Source organism: Leopardus geoffroyi, chromosome B3 (assembly GCF_018350155.1).
Source record: "Leopardus geoffroyi isolate Oge1 chromosome B3, O.geoffroyi_Oge1_pat1.0, whole genome shotgun sequence".
Lineage (NCBI taxonomy): Eukaryota > Metazoa > Chordata > Mammalia > Carnivora > Felidae > Leopardus > Leopardus geoffroyi.
This window is the reverse complement of record NC_059337.1, coordinates 21747166-21767874: the sequence shown is the minus strand read 5'-3', so window position 1 is coordinate 21767874 and position 20709 is coordinate 21747166. Positions and strand designations below refer to the sequence as shown.

At 49.7% G+C, this 20709-nt stretch overlaps 1 protein-coding gene across 1 annotated transcript in view; it reads right to left on the bottom strand.

Moving 5' to 3' along the window:
• Positions 1-20709, bottom strand: part of KLF13 (Kruppel like factor 13) — a 51012-nt gene that overhangs the window by 6116 nt on the left and 24187 nt on the right. The gene's annotated exons all lie outside the window — the stretch shown is intronic.

Genomic DNA, 20709 nt, shown 5'->3' with positions numbered 1-20709 from the left:
TCCCCATCCCTAGCCGCGTCCCCTCCCTCTCCACCGGCCTGTAACCAACCCATCAGGGCAAACATGTGCCATGCCTGTGCCCTCCAGCCAGTACCCAAGGAAGGCAGCAGGCATCTCCCAGGATGAAATGGCAGCTTCTCAGTAACTGTGATAGCAGGGCCCAAGGCCCCTGGCGGTGGCAGTCCCAAGCACACGGCAGAGCATGACCCCCAACAACCTGTGCAGGCACCCCTGGCCCTGGCCCGAGGGGAGATCAGGCCCATCTTCAGGCTCTGAGATTGGGAATCCGGAGTAAAGGGTCTAGGGCCCGGGGAGGACTTGCAGGCCTACCAGGGAGGGTCCAGCTGCCTCACACTGGCCTGAAGGGAGCCACACTCCAGAGCCCCACACCCCTGCAGGGCCAAGAGACAATTCCCAACCTGAGTGCTCTACTACTATTCTGATCCTTAGTTTCCTCATCAATAACATAAGGAACCCAGACCAGGTAATTTGCTTCTCATGTTGCTCTTTCAACCTCCAGTGTGGCCAATAGGTAACAGCCAGCAGAACAAGAGGCTGCAACAGACTCTTGCAGACCCAAACACAGTGACAGACAAGGGTGGCTACCCAGAACACTCCCTGAGAGGGAGGTAACCAAGGTAGACTTCAATGAGGACCTCACCCCTCCCATCCCTCAGAGCAAGGAACAGACCATCATTTACCCAGGCAAACTCTGAACCACAAAAAAATGGTATCAACTGCTCAGGGAGAATCAGCAGGGGCTTCTGGCACCCCAGAATGCAGCCCTTATGGCACTGGGGGTGGCCACACCGCCACCCTTTCCATTCTCCACCCCCCGCCCCCGGCCCTAAAGCCTTCAGCCAGTCCTTGAAGCTGGTGCACCTGTGCCCAGCAGAGGAAATCCACGCCACCCACCCTAAATGAGCCCATCAACCTTAAATATAAACACTCAAGGATGGCCAGATGGCGAAGGAAAACCAGCAAGATTAAAGGGAAAAGGCCAAGAGCAACAAAACAAAGTTGACTCTAGAGGAAAAAGAGTGAAGCCATGAGACAGAAAAGAATGTCAACCTAAAACTTTGAATTAGTATTCTGAGAAAATTTTCAGACAAAATTTCATGCATAAAGTGAACATGATACCATCAAAAGGAAGTTGAGAGAACAAAAAATAGTGTTTAGAAATTGAGAGTATTATTGCCCAAACAAAAATTTCATAGAACAGATGGAAATATACTGAAGGAAATACCCATAAAAATGGAACAACATCAAAAAAGCTCTGAAAATATGTGAATGTTGCAGTGTTCTCTGCCTCCTAGTAATGCTGAAACTAAGAGCTCTGTGTGGCTGTATATGTTGTTACTGATTTTACAGGGGCTTTGGGGGGGAGCAGGAAAGGGGGTGTGTGGGAGGAGAATTCAAAATCAAGAGAGCAAACCATCATATCCCAAAACTATCTGATAGTTACAAATGATAGTTCAGAGTTACAGGGAATCAATCCTGGGGGTGCAATATATTTAAATAATTTCTGTTTGTTAGAAAAAACAAAAGAAAAAAATGGAGGAGAGTAAATTACCAAAGAAACAAGAAAACAGTATCTGTCAGAATCAAACAAGACAGGAGAGTAACATGGAAAGGGCTGGCAGAGAGGTGGGCAGGGTAGTAAGTAAAAGCTCCTGCTGCAAGAATTTCTGCAATGCTGTGAGAATTTCTGCAAAGCCAGAACACTGGGTAAAATGAAGAGATCACAAAACTTATTAGAAAGAGGTGAGAACAAACACCAAGTCAACCATGAGGGAATACCAGACTTCTTGTAAATCACACTGGATGCTCGATGAAAAAGAAACAGGGTCTTCCAAGTTTACCTCTCAAACTCCAGCAAAAAATGAGAAAAGAAAAAATGAGAAGCCAGGGAAATTAGTGAAAAATGAAGGGGCATCTCAGGATAAGAGTGAGGCAGAGACCTGGTGGCCACAGAGGCAGGAATCACAGGGGGAAAGTTTCAAGAAGAAGGTGAATTCCATGCATCAGAGAGTATGATCAAGAGGCTGAATAAACTTCAGGACACAGTGAAGGCACATACTATTCTTTGGTTAAAAGAAAAAAGAGAGGCAATTACAAACTCCAGGAAAAATAGAAGACATGCAAGAAAACTGGGATCTAAATTTGAAGCAATCTAAAGTGCTATAAGATATGAGCCATCAGGGAAGAGCTCTGAGCCAAACACTGTACTACGGGCTTTTTGTATGTTATATTTATCTTTCACAACAACCCCATGAGGCAGCAGGAGGGAATGAAATCCCACCACAGGCCCTGGCATATGGAAGCAATCTTTACACAGTTATGGTCATGTGAACCCTAGCACTAGTTGTCAGTATTTAGAATCAATGTTATAGACAAAGCCCATACAACTGACTCATGGCCCCCAGTAGAGAATGTGGATTTAAGAGAAAGGTAGGAACACACACATGCACAAAGGAAATGTCTAAATGAGGTTAAAGTTATAAGGATAATCAACAACAAAAAAAATTAAAATAATATATTCATCAATTCAGGGGGAGGTGAGGGGAGGGGTAGAAATGAGGTAAATCCTTCAATTTCATGGCAGGGAGATAACGCATTATATATAAATCTGATACATCAAAGAACAGTAAAAAAAAATATGTATATATATATATATATATATATATATATATATATATCATATAATTCATTTATGGCAGTAACTACCAAGACAACTAAAATCAGAGCAGTGTTGGTCTCTAGAAAGTGATGCCTCACTGGGAACAGGATTTTTTGTTGTTGTAAGCTCTTCTGTGTTATGTGTCTTTTTAGAATTGAATACATTGTTAATTGGTTCTGGAGGAAAAAAATCTCGTCAACAAAAAATGTTTGAGAAATGCTACATGCTAAGTCCAGTCTAGGAACTTCACAATGCACATTGGTCATTAGATGTTTGGAAAGGTCCAGCATTAAACACAACATTCATTTTCCTGTGACTAGGTGCTGAGTTCAAGAGCTTGGTGTGCCACGTCTGACAGATGAGGCTTAGATCTGTTCTCACAGTATACTGATGTGTGTGGCCTCAGATAAGTACCTTATTGCCTGTGGTGGGGTAAAGAGTACTCCCCGAAAAAGATGTCCCGGTCCTAATCCCTTGAACTGGTGATCTTATTTGGAAAAAGCGTCTTTGTAGATACAATTAAGGTAAGGGTCTTGAAATGAGATCACAAGTGTCCTTTAGAAAAGAAGAGAAGAGAGGGCCAAACGATGACAGAGGAAGAGACTGGAGTGATGTATCTATAAGCCAAGAAACTCCAAAGACTGTAGGGCAGCCCCCAGAATCTAGGAGAGAAGCATGAAATGGATTCCATCTCCCCACCCCACCCCCAGAGCCTTCAGAAGGAAAAGAGGTGGGCAAGGTAGTGAGCTGCAAACACCTTGATCTTAGACTTCTGCCCTCCAAAACAGTGAGAGTGCATTTCTGTTATTTTAAGCCACCCAATTTATGGTAATTTGTTATGGTAGCCACAGGAAATGAATATACTACCACATCCTTATAGTGGGGTACACAATGGTGATCCCATGGGCTCACACACACGACCAGACCTTGGCACTGTGCCTGACACATGCCAAATGCTACCTATGAAATGTTAGCTATTATTATTGCTCTTATCCACTATTTTTTATACCTGTGTCTTCTCAAATTTAGGCCCATGGTGGCAGTAGGGGAAGACCAACCCAAATGCAGACTCACCCTTGCTTTCTAATAAACCCTGGGCCCTCATTGGGAGCTTGTCCTTTTCAAGGTCCTTATGTTTGTAGCTCTGGGAAGCATGTGAGGGGTATAATTATAGATGGGCTACAATGATGTGTGGGCCACACAGAACTGTAGCATCCAATAGGATGGGATGCTGGTACCAGTAGCCTGGAGTGGCAGAAGGCAAGGAAAGTCCAGCATCACCCCTAGGCCAGCACACAGCTCTTGGTCCATCTGGGTAACAGCAGCTCAGCACTTTTATTGAACACAGACTCGCTGTCTGGCCCTGGGGACAGGGCCATTATGCAGAGTCCCCCTGATTCCATCCTTTATACCTCTGTCAGCCCATTCCAGGAGGGTAGACAGCAATAAACAGATGAATATATCACTCAGAAGTTATGAGTGGATCAGCACCAGGGTCTGGCTGGGCCTGCCTCTACATGGTGACATTCAAGCAGCACCCAGGAGGCTGATGAGGAGCAGCCAGAAGAATCGAGAACAGCTGGGGGAAAGGCAGCCTGGACAGGGGGACAGAGTCACCCACAGTAGCGCTCATACTTGTAGTGAGGGACCGAAAGAGTATTTGTTCATGTGGGTTATATCCATTGATATTTATCATATTAGAAATTAAAACTGAAAAAAGATTTAAACTCAAGCACATGTGCATTCCTGTAGCTGTCAGGGGGATGTCATCACACATCATGTACCTTCTGGAATATTTCATTGTATTCTTTTGAGAGAATAAGGGACAAATAATATTATTATTTTGAAAATAGTTTTGACCCCATGGTCTCCTGGAAGTATCTCAGGTACCTACAGGTGTCCCTGGGCCTCACTTTGAAAACTGCTCTTCTAAGGACTGACTCTAAGGTGGTGTGACTAGGCGGAGTGAGTATATAGGGATCGTACACAGAGTAGAGTGGGGCCCAGCAGGGAGTTGGCCACCCAGACTAAATGAACCCTAGCTTCCATCCTGCTGGGCTCAATTCTGAATCTGCCTCCTCTTGGGCATGTGATAGGAGGACACAATAGTACCACAGGGCCACCACAAGGAGAATGCTCAGTCTAGCTCAGAAGTGACACTGGCCCTCTCAGGATAGGAAACCTGATCAGAGATTCCAGAACCCTGAAGGGAGATCAGCCCTTCTGCAGCATCCTGCCTGATGCCTAAGACTGGGATGGGCCCACTCCAGTCCCCCTGCCCTCACTTTCCAAAGGCAGGGCTGCAGGAGGCCAGGGTTGGGGCTGTGGGACAGAATGGTGAGAGGGACTTGGGAGGGGGAGGCAGAGTGACAGCAAGGGGGTAGAGGTCAGGTCTTGTGGGGTACAGGGTGCACAGGGAGGGAGTGAAGGAAGCTGGGTGGGGAAAGGCTGGGTCACTGTGGGAGGGGGCTTGGGAGGGGCCAGGCTGCAAGTGGCAGGACTGCGAGACAGGGGATAACTGGTCGGTACAGGGCAGGGTGCTGTTGGTGCACCGTGAAGGGGGCAGCTGGGCAGCAGGGGTGCCTGGGCCAAGGGCTCACGGGGCGCAGGGCGGGGTTACATAAATGTTCCTTGGCGCTGCGATGAGGCTGTGAGAGCGATTGCTTCATCTTATCAGGGAACACTGCGTCCCACATGCTTCTCTTGCCCAAGCCACAGGCCTGGGCTGGGACAGTGTGTTCCTCCCAGAAGCCGCAAGAAGCCAGGCTAAGAGGACAGGGGCTTTCCTCCTGCCCAAGCCCCCGACTGAGCGCCCAGCCCAGGACCCTGCCCCCTGCCCCCTTCCTGGCAGCTGCACCTGCATGTGCAGCTTGGGAAGTGTGCATGTTTCAGCTCACACCCTGAGCCACTGAGAGACTCCCTCCTGCTCTGACCCTTGTCCGAAGGGCATGCTCCCAATTTTCTCAATTGCGCCAACCAGTTTGGGCCAGACTGCCAGCTCCCACAGATGATTGGGTCCCTCCTGGCTCCAACAGCACCTGCACATGGCAGTTTTTGGTCTGTGAGCCCCTTGTGGGCAGTCCTGGGGGTCCTTTTGCGTTGCAAAAAAAAAAAAAGACCCGGAGCCAGAACAGTGTCTGTAAACTAGTGCCTCTTCTGCCTGTGGCAGTAAGTGATCTCCCCAGTTGGCCCCTCGGCCTCCCGCTGGCTCTTCTCAGCTCAGGCTGGCTGTGCCAACCAAGGCTCTGGGAAGCCTTGCTGAGCTCCCCTCTGTGGAAGAAAGAAGGGAGGGGATGCATCTCTGAATAGGGGGCCCCCGGGGAAAAGGGCACATGGATCCATTGACTTAACAGGGGTACCTGAGGTCACATGAAGAGACCTCAGTGAGCACAAGGAATCCCCACGGGTGTGTGTCTGGGGAGCGTGGTGAGGGGTGGGGCTGGTCAGAGAGAGGCTTCCACAGAGATACACCTTTTCCCAGGCTCCCAGGCCGCAGCACCCAGGTCCTGAAAGGAATGGGCTGTCACTCATCAATACATAGCTCTGTTCAGTGGCCCCTGGTATGGGGCCACCTCCAGCTCCTCACATCAACACTGACATGTTTTTCATACCAGCGAGTCCCTCCTGCTCACCCTCCCATGCTGGGACAGATTGGGAGATAGCCAACCATTGGGGCCAATCAGCTGTCAGCCTGCAAGGAAACCCAGGCCAACGGGCAGCCTCAGGGTCAGCAGAAAGGCCTGTCCCCATTATGGAAAGCAGACTTTCCTTTCTTTAGAAGGCCACTGGCTATTTCATTGGTCACTGAAAACGCCCGTGGTTTATAGACCCACGTGGAGCTGACATGCAGATGCCCTCTCCTGGGAAGCTCCAGCTAGAAGCGCTTACACCCATGGTACAAGTGGAGGAGGTGAGGCCCCACTCAGTGGGGACCCCTCTTGTCCTAGGACTCTGCCTGTAGCCAGAGAGGTGCTTTCTGCATGGAAGCAGACCTGCACCCACCCCACCCCTGCACCCCTACTCATTTGTCGATGGCTTCAGGGGTTGCCATCTTGCCTGTTTCTTCTCACAGTTACTGTGAGGGTTAAGTGGGAGCACATACATGCTCATAGGAGATACACCACTATCACCGGTTGTGGGGGGGCGGGGTGCTCCTGGGCTACTGAGCCCCTTGGGCAGGGGGCTCTCATGAGCAAGTCAGTGGCAAGTGACCGTGGTGGGAACCACTGGTTGCATGTTCGAGCCCCATACCACTTTGTGTTCATCTTTGCTGGAACAGCCGCAGCCCTGGCCCTGCCCCAGGGCACTCTGGTCTCATGCTACCATTACCGGCGCACAGGTGTTGCTGATCACATGCTGCCTTACACTCCTGCACAAGCAGAGCTGGCAGGATGAGAGGGGGAGGTGGCACCTGGCTATGTGCAGCAACACACTGCCTTGGGGGCACAGTTCAGACAAAATCTGCCTTCCTACAAAAGATATAAGTGTATTTTTGAAGTAGGCATTTTGGGTGTTGCTTTGTTTTATTTTGGAATAGGAGAACTAGATCCTAAAATTCATACAGAAAAACAAATAGAAGTAGCTAGGAAAACTCTGAAAAAAAGAATACTGTGAGGGTACCAGACTGCCAGATATTCAACATACTGCCACAGAAGCTGATAACTGACTGGTGGGGAGGAGAGGAAATGCAAGAACTAGACCCCAAAACACCAAAACAGTGGGAAACACACTTAGCACAAATTATCATCTCAGATGGGGAGAGGGGAGAGGGTCCAAAAAACGTGTAAGGACAACTAAGTACTTTCTGGAAAGAAAGTAAGGACCATGCTAGGATAGAAGTTCTTTCTATGAATCAAAGCCCAGTAACTATAAATGAAAAGATTGATAAATCTGACTATAAAAGCCAGACATGGACAAAGTCACCATAAGCAAAGGCAAAAGATAAATGACAATCTGAGAAAAAAAAAATATTTGCAGCTCATATCACAAAGGCCTAACCTCCAATACAGAATGAGAACACAGAAATTAAAAGACAAACCAACACTCAATAGAAATATGGGCAAAGGCCATAAGACAGTTGATAAAAAGAAAACACAAATGACTCTCAAACATCTGAAAAGATGCTCAACCTCACCTGTCAGAGAGCAAATGCCAACAAGACCGCACTGAAATCCTACTTTTTATCTGTCAGGTAGCAAAGCCACAGGAATACGCACTCTCACATTTCGCCAGTGGAAATACAAAGTGCCCCAACCCCTCTGGAGGGCAACATGGTGATGCTGATCCCAATTACAAATGTGTGCAACCTTCGACCCCACAAAACAACTTTTGGGAAACTATTCTACAGATACACCTGCACACCTACAAAATGGGATATGGGCCTGGTCATTCAATGCAGAAAAAGCCTCAAAACAACACCTGTCCTCCAGCTGGGGCCTGTGAAATAAGTTATGGAACCCCCATGTGACGGAATACTATGAAAAAGAAGTGGAATGGACTCTTTCTGAACTGATGGGGAGAGATCTCTAAAGTGGTACCGTTGAGGAAGGAAAGCAAGGTTCTGAGCAGAAGGAACAGTGTGTGTAGACATGTGCTTTTGCTTGTAGAAAGGTCCTCTGGGAGGATACAGACTACCTGGGGACAGAGGGGTGAGGAGAGGGTGCCTTGAAAACTGCGTAAATCTCCCGGATTTCAAAACACGCAAATGTATTTACCTATTCACAAAGTTAAAAACAAGAATCCATAGCAAACTAGGAAATGCTAGCCACAAATAACGCAAATTTTATTTTATTTTTTTAAATGTTTTATTTATTGTTAAGAGAGAGAGCATGAGCAAGGAAAGGGCAGAGAGAGAGGGAGAGAGAGAATCCCAAGCAGACTCCACACCGTCAACCAGCGTAGAGCCCGACATGGGGCTCAAACTCCCAAACTGAGAGATTGTGACCTGAGCTGAAGTTAGACGCTCAATGGACTGAGCCACCCAGGTGCCTCAATAATGCAAATTTTAAAACAGGAGCTCACGGAACAACCCTGTGAGTTCCTGGCCAGACCCATTCACACCACATGTGGCCGTGCATACTCTCCTCAGCACATTCTGAATACAATCCCCAGAATTCCCCTTAAAATAGATTCCCCTTAGAATGGGGGAGGGGGCAGGGGAGCTCCTTGGAATATGAGAAATTCAAAAATAGCAGTGAAGTCTAATCTACCTTTCTGGAAGGTGCTCCTGGGGACGGACCTCCAGGATTCAAGCCCCTGGGTCACTCTGCAAATTGTTTTGTTGGAGGGTGCTCCCTGATCAGTGGTTTGACAGACCCAGTGTGACTTAAAAGGCAAGGGAGAAGAATCTGACAGCAGCAGACCCAGAGCTGTTAGCTTGCATGTGTTAAAGGTCCCTTCAGCCTCCTATATACCATGTTCCTGTCATAATTATCACTGGGTCTGCCCTCACAGGACTGGCGAGAACCAGCCTCGATGGCTGGGCCAGGCTCTGGCTGCTGGAGAGGTGCTGCCAGGTGAGTTCGTCCAGCTGTCAGGACACAGACCACAAGTTCAAGGCAGGAGACTTGGTCCCTTCTGCCAGGGACTGGTAAGGATGTGGGAACTAGGGAACGGGTGCAGGCTTCTGGGAAGGGTTTTTCTCTTGGACCAAAAGAAAGGAAAAGGAAGGAAGGAAGGGAGGGAAGAAAGACAGAGGGCCGGGCACGGATGGGGTGGGGGAAGCGGGCACAGTACAGAAAAGCCTCTGGCAGGCTGTGCTGGGCTGTGACGTCTGGGGTGGCAACAGTCATTGACAGCCACATGGGGAGGTCCGCAGAGACTCAGAGAGAAGCCAAACTGCTCCTAGACACAGACAAGCCTTCAGCCAACTTGAGGCTGCCTGCCCGCACTACCCCCTCCCCAAAGAAACAAAAGTCTTCAAGGTCAGCCAGGGCCCCTGGGAGAGGGCATGGAGCAGAGCAAACGACCCCCTTCCTGCTGCCATCTGCCAACATGCACAACCAGCTGCCTGCTCTGTACCCCAGGGCCCCATGCCCACACCCAGGGCTCTCTAGGCAACCAAGGGAGGGGCCCTTCTCTGTAGAGCCTTTGGCAACCATTCTGTCCACTTCCTCTTCCTGTATCCCTCCCCTCCCCCAGCCTTCATTTCCTCACTCCGGTCCTCTCCTTTTTGCCCCCTCAGGTGGGTCTTGACAGCAGGGCCCCAGCCTGGCCACAGCTGCCCCAATGGTGGGCACAACACACAGCACACACACCTGCAAACATGGAGCTTCACAGGGAGGCAGCCTTTACTTCCAGCATGCACAAGCTCATTGACTCTACCCTGAGGGACAGGAGTTGTGTCAAGATCTTAGATATGGAGACTAAAAGTGGACAGTCAAAACGACCTCACCAAGGCCACACACCCAGAAAGCCTGGCACTCCCAGTCCAAATTTCACTTAGAAGGAGGACATTCTTACAGCCTCTCCCCACCATGGAATAGGAAATGTTCTGACAAGTTGACCTCGGCCATTAGCATCCTGGGGGTTGAGAGCCCAAAAGGGACTATCAAGGCCAAGGGCCCATCTCACAGAGGAAGGCATTGTGGCACAGCACACACAATGTAAGGTACCACCCTCGGCACCCTGGGGAGAAGCTTCCCAGTGGCACCCCCAGCCCAGTTGAGCTGCACTGGGCCACTCTGCCTGCTGGGGACCTTGGCAGGCAATCACCAGTCCCTCTGCAGCACGTGGCCGCACCTAACATGTGGACGAGCTGGGCAGTTTCTTTTCAAGAGGCCCTGCCTGCCTGCCTGCCTGTCTGAGAAGGTCTGAGCACCCTGAGGCAGCACGTGGCCCCTGGGGAACACGTGCTCTTCCTCCAGACCCAGCACCTACACTGGCCTGCTCCAGGTACTCAGAGCAGAGGGCCATTTCATTCACGAAAAAAAAAAAAAAAAAAAAAAGTCACGAGTTTCAAACAGAACATAGCAAAACAATGTATTTGTCAGAGTTGGTTTCATAAAGCAAATAAATCAAAATAAAAACAAGTAAGTCATTTTTCTATAGTTCTAAAATGCTTTCGGTTTTTGAGGGAGCTGATGCGGGGGGGCGGGGGGAACATCCAGTCACTGACCTACCTTTTCTAGAACAGCTGAAGTGCTGAGGAACTGCTCTAGACACTCTGGGAGGAGCCTCTCCTTCAGTAGCCCAGGTCACCGGACCCAGCAGAGCCTCAGCCACTTGGACAATTTATACCCAGTGTGTTTTAAGAACACTCTTTTGTTCAAAAGAACCACTTGCAGAGAACAGGATACTGGAACAGTAAGCCAGAGGCCTTGCTCCTCAGTAAATCTGAGTTCCACTGCCAGAGAGGAGGTGGTCACCCACTGCCCTCACCACCCGGCCCTCTCCCTCTCCCCACCATGCTGTGGTGTAGAAAGAAGAGCATTTCCAGGGCCTTTTGAGGCTCAGGGCACTAAGGCCAGCTGCTTCCCTGTCACAGGGCCTGCCCACCGCTTCTCTGAGCCTGTCTCTTCCTCCTCACATCCTGCCTAGTGCTCAACCCTGATCCTATGTCCTTCCCCAGCCTAGTGTGGAACAGGTCACTAAGGGAGCTGACCCTAAGGACACCAGCCAGGGAGAAAAGCCGACACCACTCTGCTTTCCAGCCCCCACAGTCCCCCAGAGTGACCCTTCTTCAACAGCTCTGCATGGGGACACTCTGATCCAAAGGCTACCCGAGTCAGCCTGAGGCCAAGGGAGGGCGAGTGAAAGCTGGGGCAAGCTGCCCACCCCTGAGGTAGGGTGTGGGGGACTGGGTGCTCTGTGGTGTTACCCCTCATGTGTCGAGGTTAGGTAGGCAGACAAAGGAAGGGTTGGCACGGAGGCCGCCTGCCTGTCCCTCTCTAGAGTCTCATAAGCCACAGACAGGGGCCCACTTATACGTAGTCTCATTCCAACCAAGAAAACAGACCCTCTGTCCCAATGCCTGTAGGAAATGCACATGCCTCAGAGCCAGAGCTGCAGGAAGGAAACACAGCCGTTATCTTGGGAAGACAGGATTCATGCGTGACTGTTCGTTCTGCATTCCTACACTTTTCAACTGAGCTGCTGTTTGCTATCAGAAAGAGTGCAGTATGTTATCTCACAAAGTCGGACATAAACACATCATAATACATGTGTATTTATGGATATAGACTACAAACTTCTATTGTGAAATAATAATAGCTCACCCAAAGCCCAGCTCACTAACTGGGCCTGCTACCATAGAACCCAGCACCTCTGGCCTCTGGTGAGGGAGTAGCACTAATTTACACGCACAGGTGCACATGCCCGGAAAGGTCAAAAGACCACATGCCAGAAATTTCATAAAGGTGTTTTCCCCCCTTTTGCTAAGGGTTACAAAACACATTTGAAAATTTCCATTCCCAAGGTCTCATGTAGAACAGCAATAATAAAATACTAATGATTTCTGCCAGCAGGCAGGCAGAAGTCACCCCAGACAAGGGCTCTAGAGGTCCCCCACCACCTTCACACACACACACACACACACACACACACACACACACACACACACTCTCCTGAAGAGACATACAGAGAGAGATCAGCTCCCACCACCAAACACTTCCAGATCCTGGACTGCAATAGTCTGCCAGATGATCAAATGTGATGCATGGACTCATGTGACATGACCCCAAAGAACAGACATGTCCATTTCTTTCCCCTCTATTCTGATGGCCACATCACTAACTGTCTCCAAGGGAACCCAGGAGCACCTTCCCTGAGCTGAACAGGGAGCATTTTGAGCATGCTCTCAAAGGGAGCATTCTCCTGCTTCGGAGGCCAGAGTGCTGTCACCAGCCCTGTTCTGGGAGTATGTGATCTACTGCACACCAAGCCGTTACAGCTGCTGACAGCCCAGGAATGACATTTCAGTTGGTCTTTTCAGAGATTTTTCTCAAACTACAAGGACATGAATCTGGAATCCACAATTAAAGATTCAGGTTTATTTACTTGATAAAAATGTTCATTTGAGGTTGACCAAAAGTAAAGGAAGCTCATATTCAAAATATATTAAGAACTCTTAAATCTCAACAATAAGCAAACATCTGATTTTAAAAATGAACAAAAGATCTGAACTCAACCAAACAAGATACACAGATGGCAAACAACTATGTGAAAAGGTGCTCAATATCATCATTAAGGAATGCAAAGTAAAACAGTGAGGCAGCACCATACATTTATAAGAATGGCTAAATTCCCCAAAACCAACAATACTAACAGCTGGTGGAGCAACTGGAATTCTCATTCATTGCTGGCAAGAATGTGGTGCAATCATTTTATAAGATAGTTGACAGTTTCCTATAAAGTTAAACAGAGACTCACTCTACAACCCAGCAACCCCAACCCTAGGCATCTAGCAAGTGAGTTGAAAAGCCATCCACAAATGTTTATGGTAGATTTATTCATAGTCAGTGAAAACTACAAATAAGCACTTTCTACAGGTAAATGGATAAACAAATTGTGGTATATCCACACAATGGAATACTATTCAATGATGACAAGGACGTAGCTATTGATTCACAAACACAAAAATCGTTGAATTTATGCAAAATTAAATGCACTTTGCAAAGTCAAAGAAGCTAGACCCAAAAGTCTATATACATTGTATGACTCCATTCATATGACATTCTGCCAAAGGCAAAACTGTATGGACAAAAAACACAACAGGGGTTGTCAGAGTTGGGGAATCAGGAAATGGCTGACCTCAAAGGAGAATTTTTAGGGTGATGGAACTGTGCTGCCTGGTCCTGGAGTGGTGGATACAAGACTGCATTTGTTAAAACCCAGAGTACTGCATATCGCAGTTTACACTTTAACGTATGCAAACTTTGAGCATGTAAAGGAGGTTGGGGGATCCCAGGACAGAATACACACTGTGACAACAGATTCCAACCACATTACAAATGTATGACATGGCCTCTCAGAGGGGGGTGGGGAAAAGCAGCTGACCTAAGTCACTTAGGAAAAACAGTGTTTTGACTGGAAACCGAAAGATTCACAGACAAAAGCAACTGTACCTAGCACTGCTCTAACTTCTCACGACAGAAACTATTATGAAACTGCTTCACTCGAATGCTGGCACTGAACAAACAGGTGACCACATGGTGAATGGTGGGAGCCAGTGTCTCACTGTTGGAGACAAAGGTTACAGATCAGTAGGGGGAGGTGGGAATGAGTCCTTCCTGAGGGACTGGCCCAGAGACTGAGACATCAGTGTGATGTGTGCTTAGCTCACGTGCACAAAGAGGGCCAGATAGAGAAATTATTAAAGGTATGTGTGTATAAATGGGCTGGGACACAGACATGTTTTCTGGCTCCATCCACTGGGAGAGGCTAGAAGCAGTAACACCCCAAGAGCAGAAAGCACACCCAGGTCTTGGTTTCTAAATACCATTTCCAATAACAGAAGTCAAGGCTCCTTAGAGAAATGGCTGATTCTAGGACTAGAGCCAGAAAAATACAAGATGAACCTGACTTATCTTATTAATGCCAGAAAGTAAGGAAGTGAACAAAAAACAAAAATGATGGGGATGTGTTGAAGGGACACAGGAGCCAACCTGATAGAGTTCCTGGCCAACGCTGGACCAATTGAGCAACAAAATAAGTATCAGTGGATATCATTCTCCCGCTGATACGACGTGATGAGAAGGGCACTTCACCTCTAATATTTTCCCCCAAAAGCCACAAACCCAGTGTAATCATGAGAAAAACATCAGACAAATGCAAACCAAGGTACAACGTACAGAATATCTGGCCACAACCCCTCAAAACTATGAAGGCCATGGAAAACAATGAAAGTCTATGAAACACCATGAGGAACCTGAGAAGGCATGACAACTATAGTTCAGGTAATAAATCAGAGAAAACCCATTTCACTCAATTGTCGTGATCACTATAGCAGTGACCATGTAGCTCATTTCTAAGTAATAAGTCAATACTTCTTAGCCAGTACAAATGGCTGATATGGCCTCACTTGTTGGGGAACAAAGTAAATGCTGAAGAAAGTACATGATTTCTGAGGTTCTTCAAATGCTTTGGGAGCACTGGCTCATGCAGTGGTCACCTTTGCCAGCTGGACACTTCTCTGACCAATGCTTGCCCACCTTGAGGACAAATGCACAGGAGTCGCCCAGCAACTGCAACAGTGACAGCAAAGTGCCAGCTGGTCCAGCACCCGTTCTCTGTGTCTTCTTTCCCCAGAGAACATGACTTCAGTTTGTAGCAACAATGCACCAGGTAAAAATGGTTCCTTTCCGACTCCCTTGCAGTTAGGATTGGCTCTGTAAACTGACTGTAGCCAAATGAGCTCTGGATAAGCCACTGGATAAGCCTCGTCCTGATAAAGAGGACCATGTGCCTGCCACCATTCTTCCTGCCTGGAGAATGTTCCAAGGTTGTAGAGGCAGCAGCTGTCATGATAACACGGGTAGAAAGCACAGCCTAATTCACACATCAACAATGACTGAAGAGAAAGAGGTGATGAGCCTCGGTCTCTGATGGCATCCTGGAGCTCCCACACTGGCCCTGGATATCTACTTTGGAATCTGTAACCAGAGAAAAAGAAACCTGAAGCTACCAACCTTAGGTTTAGACCTTCTTCTTTCCCTGGGCAACTGTCTTCCTGTGAGCTGCTTTCAGTTGCTTCAAGATTATTGCTCACTGTAGCTCTGGCTGTAATTCCAGGATAACACTGTTGGATAATAACCAAAGGGGGACACTGGCAACTGTAGGGACTGGACAATTTGGCCCATGCAGAGGTAGGAGGTGGGAAGGGATTCTCCTGCTGATGAGGGAGGTCCTCATCTTTCCCTCTCGTCTCTCCCTGGACCTCCCTGCACTGGCCCACACGCCAAACAGGAGCTCTGGATAAAGATAGCAGATCACCACCTTCCCATCCCCAGATCCCTCTAAAATGAAAGGAAAGGCATTTTAAAGGACTAAGTGAAAGGGAAAGGAGAAAACAACAGTAATTTGGAGGCTGGAAATCCGAGAGATGGCGGAGAAAGCAAAGAAGCATGTGACCCTGTACAATGTGACCTCCCACAGGCGCAGGAGTCCCCAGCAGTGGGGGGACACTGGGGCTAAAAAAGGGGGCACCTGAATGTTAAAGAAGCAATAGACACATCACAGCCTTTTGTCTACTTCATACACAGCTGCCTGCCTTACCTGTACCTGTCAAAGAACAATTTACTGTCTCAGTGGGTCAGGAGAGGTGGGGGATCTGGACTGGAGATCACAGAGATGGCTCAGGGCAGGGCAGCCTCCTGAATGGGGGCCTGAGGAACAGCTCACCTACTCCATGCTGCCACTCCCAGCCCTCTCCCCACCCAGCCCTCTGAGCCCTGCAGCCAGGACGACATCCCCAGGCAGGGACGGAAAGTCACCAAGCCCATCTGTGCACCAGGCCCAGCCTCTGGGCAGTGTCTCCAGACACCAAGGATCATCAGACAGAGAAAAGCCTATGACCCGGACAGCTGGGTGAGAGATCCAAATCAGCAAGCAGAAAAAGGCAACACAGAGGATGCAGAAGCCAACTCCAGAGCTGTCAGTCATCCTCAGAGGTAAGAAGCATCCAGGAAGCAAGGACAGGATAGGATCCTCCTTATAAAAGGAGATCCAAAAACCTGAGTCTGAAAGTAAAGACACAACAGGGGAATATGGCAGAGGTCAGGGTTGGAAAAGAACAGAGTTTCACAGAACACAGAGCGAAAGACAAGTAAATGGATGATAGGAGGAAAAGGTAAGATAAGGGAAGGATCAGCCAACCATTCCAGCTCCAGATAAAAGGAGGCCAGAGAGCCCAGAGAGCACAGAAGGTGGGCTGTCATCTGGAGTACGAGCAAGAATGAGTCCCAGGGCCCGCTGGGGGACACAGAGCCTTGGACCCAGCACTTCTGCCGCAACTTATTAGTCTAGGAGCAAAACACTTCCAGACACGGAAGTCTCCACAACATGGCCTCCTCTCCCTTCACCAGAAGGCACAGGCATGGGTTCAAGGAAACAGGGCCTCAAACAGCAATGGCCAGTCTGGGAAGCTGTTAAAGGTCTGGAGAGGAGACCTCCACATCAGCGAGAGCCACATGGCCACAAGGCATGGGGACAAGCCAAGGATGACAGCACTGAGAAAACCAAGCAAAAGGAGCAACTATTAATTCTATGGAAAAGAAACATATGACACTAGGGTCACTGTCAACTAGCATTCAGTTAGTCCGGGTCATCTGTAAACACTGAATGCTGACCTAATGCAAAATACCCCACTCTTCTGGGGGTGGGCAGGGTGACAGGGACCTCACTTCTCATCTGCCACCATGGGAAGTCAACACATGATGTTCAAAGCTGAAGCACAGAGCAGAGCCCCCAAGGACATGCAGGGTAGAGTTAGGGCGGTAAACACCGCAAGAGGCAACTGAAGAAGCCAACAGGGGCCTCTGCTGGGAGAGGGAACAGGAGAGCAGGGCACAGCCAGGTCCCTCCCCGTGCATCACAATAAAATGAGCTGGGTGATTTGGTCCTTAGGCTACATGTGTTACTTGGTGCATTACTCTAATATTTTTTTAAATTTTTAATGTTTTTATTTATTTTGAGAGACTGAGAGACAGAGAGACAGTGGGAATGAGCGGGGGGGGGGGGGGGGGCGGGGGGGGGAAGGGCAGAGAGAGAGGGAGACACAGAATCCAAAGCAGGCTCCAGGCTCCGTCCGAGCTGTCAGCACAGAGCCTGACATGGGACTCAAACTCATGAACTGCGAGATCATGACCTGAGCCGAAGTTGGACACCTAACCGACTGAGATACCCAAATATTTTTTTAAAATGATTTACAAAATGGGACAGATCTAACGTTTGTGGCAGCCAAGCGTTTCCGTGGAGAACCACTAGGCTATCCCTGTCACCCCTTCAGAAGCTGTGGGATGGTGTGGGCCCTGCTGGCACCCAAGGGGCATGGGTCTAACACCTGCTTTGCTCCTCCCTATCCCCTCACACCAGAGGAAAGCCCTTCCTAGGTAGCTGGGCCTCCTCCTCTGTACCTGTGTTACCCTAGTAGCACTTTTGTTCTTCTTTGTTGCTGTTGCTTTCGATTTTGATAAAAACCTGTGTCCAAAACGGTTCGGCACTGGGTACCTTCTGCCTGCAATGAAGCACCCACATGAGGGGTGTGGCCCACACCACTTCCCGAGTCTAACGAGTGGTCTGGGGTGACTTCAGGCTGTGGCTTTCTTTATTTCATGTTTAATTAGTGTTATTCTAGCATTAGACACATTGGACTTGATTTAAAAATGTGCAGCAACTGAAATATTAATGGATAAAATGGTATGGTGTCTGGGATTTCCTTGAAAACAGTGGAAAGAAAAGGATGGAGGGGCTACTAGGGTTGTGGGCATTTGTTACATGCTCCTTTCAATCGGGGTGTCCGCCTGACACTCTCCCTACTGTACAGATGTGGGGTGCAACCACTTACCTTAGGCCTCGCCAAGAGGCCACTCTGCTCCCTGGATTTCATCCTGGCTCTGGCTCTCCCTAGGCTGCTCTCTGCCCGCCCTCCCGTGGGCAGGTTGACGCCCTGCAGGCCTGGCCAGTGCCCTGGACTCGCCACTGTAATTGGTCCACACAGGCCCTGTGTTCGCTCCCACGGCTGGGAGAGCACAGTGCACTGGGGCGGGGACTGGGCCTGGCCAGGGCCCTCCAGGCTGATGCTGTCTCCTGGGCCCCACTGTGGCCAAGCTCCACATCTGACCCGAGACTGTGCATGTCCACTTGTTCCTGGAGTCTGGGAGCTCTGGGGAGTGCCTGACTCTTAGCGGTCTGTATGCTACGCATGGCTACAGGGATGTTTTTTTCCAAGAAGCAGCCTGGTTTCTGTTTAAAAGGAGAAACATTCAGATAAGAGTCCTTCTTCTTTTCTGCATGTCAATGCCTGTGGGTGCTGGGTTCTTGGTGAGAAAGGGGCCAGGGGAAGGGGAGTCCTGCCATCGAGGGCTCCCCCCAGACCCACCCACCAGGGGAAGGCCGGCTGCATGGAACTGCCCCATGCACCCTGCCAGATCACTGTGGGAACTCTGGCCACAAACACCACAGCCCCCCTTCCCAGCAGCTATTCTTGGTTTGTGTCTCCCTTTGGTGGGGGGAGGATAAGGGTGGAAATGATCAGAAGCTAAAATTAGCAAACGGCAAACAATTGAGGCCAGGAATCTGAGGTCAGCTGAGGATAACGGTTTGTTTTTTGCGGCCCTGAGGTGGTTTGAGCAATAAAGGGAATTGAAAATGAAAACAAATCTGGAAGCAGCCCAACCCCTGCCGGGAGCAAGGCAGACACTGGGTCAGCTGCGGGTAGACCAGGCCAGATGGCAGGGACTTTGCTCAGCCCAGGACCCTTCCAGGGCTCCCCTCCTCCCACAGGACTTCCTGCTATTTCCCTGTGAGCTGGTCTACAGCCAGAACACCTACAGCTGTGAGTTACAGAAGGTTCGGAAGGGTTCCCAGGCACTAGTCTGGTTCTGAATTCCACTCCTGGGAGGGCCAGCATGAGCAGTTGTAAATCCCCCAGCAACTGTGCCGTGTAACCAAGGCCACCAGCCCCTGCTCTGGTCCTATGGGCACTTGCCTTTTCACACAACCCAGTAAACTGCCTAAATCACGGTGCAGGCAATCAAGCCCAAGGAGGGTCTGTGACATGCCAGGTCACACCGCCACCAAACAGTGGAGCCACCCTGAGCCCAGTTCCTTGCCCAGTGCCCCTGCCCCACTTTCTGCAACCCTTCCTCCTCTGGAAGGCCTACCTACACACTTAGGGACCCCTAACCCTGACAAAACATAGCCCAACAGAGCCCCTGACCACAGCAAGGCATGGCTGTGAGGCCAGGGCCCTGGGCCCCAAGTCCAAGGGATGCAGCAGTTTTGACTCCTGGCTGTCCCAAGGTGAGCCAGCTGCAGGATGACCACAGACAGACAAGGGGAGGACGGCCCAGCCTCAACACCACTCCATGGTCAGGGGCCACCTTCCCCCAGAACTCCCAAGTAGCCAGACTGGAGGTGTCACTGCCCAGTCGTCTTGGGATTCTATCTATCTTGATGCTCGCAGCTTGGGACCTGGAAACAATGTCCTCCCTTAACTCCTAGGATACTCAGCTTGGCCATGTGATGCACAGGACTTAATACAGCCTTTGACTAAAGCACACAGGAGCCTGGAGACACGGAGCCCTGGCCCTGAGGATGGGGCTCCTGTCTGCAGGACAGAGCAGGTGCCCAGAGGCTCTTCCACGGGGCTGGCCCAGGACCAGGGACTGGAGCCACACCAAGTGGCACCACTGTACATGTGTGCTAATCTCAACAGTCACCAAAGCTGCCAACAGACCAGTTCCCCAGCCACACCTAGGCCAGGCAGGACTCGCATGGCTTGGGTCTGACCAGGCCTTCCTCACTGGTGGGCTCAGAATAACATTCTACCGTGGGGACTGCCCTGAGCTGCATTTATATCTCCAGCAAGCTCTGACCAGAGCCCAGCTGGCCACCACCCTGGCCACCAGGTCTATGCACTGAGCAGGGCTGATGCTGGGAACCAGGGGAGCTTGGGAGGCAGCATCTCGAAGTCCAAGGCTGACTTTTCCTGTCCTTGTCCCTCAGGGCACATGGGGGGCCCCAGGTAGACCACAGAGCTAAGAGGAGTGATGGAAACCCCTGGGCGTGGCTGGAGCCCTAAAGATGAGAAATGCTCCCAACAGCCACCTTCCCAGGTTGTATGCTGCTGTAGGAAAAACTCACCCTTCCCTGGTTAGATCTCAAGGCTCCTGGTGTCTGAGGCTACCTATACCATATACCCTACAGCCATGAGGGTCCGGAGGTGGGGTACACAACAGGACAGTTTAAGGGCAAAGAGTGGGTCTGGGGCTTTTGTTTTGTGAACTCTACACAACACAGGGTTTTCACCGCAAAACCCATTTGGATATCTCATAATGCCCTCCCTGCTGCGGTGCCAGACTGGGTGCTCG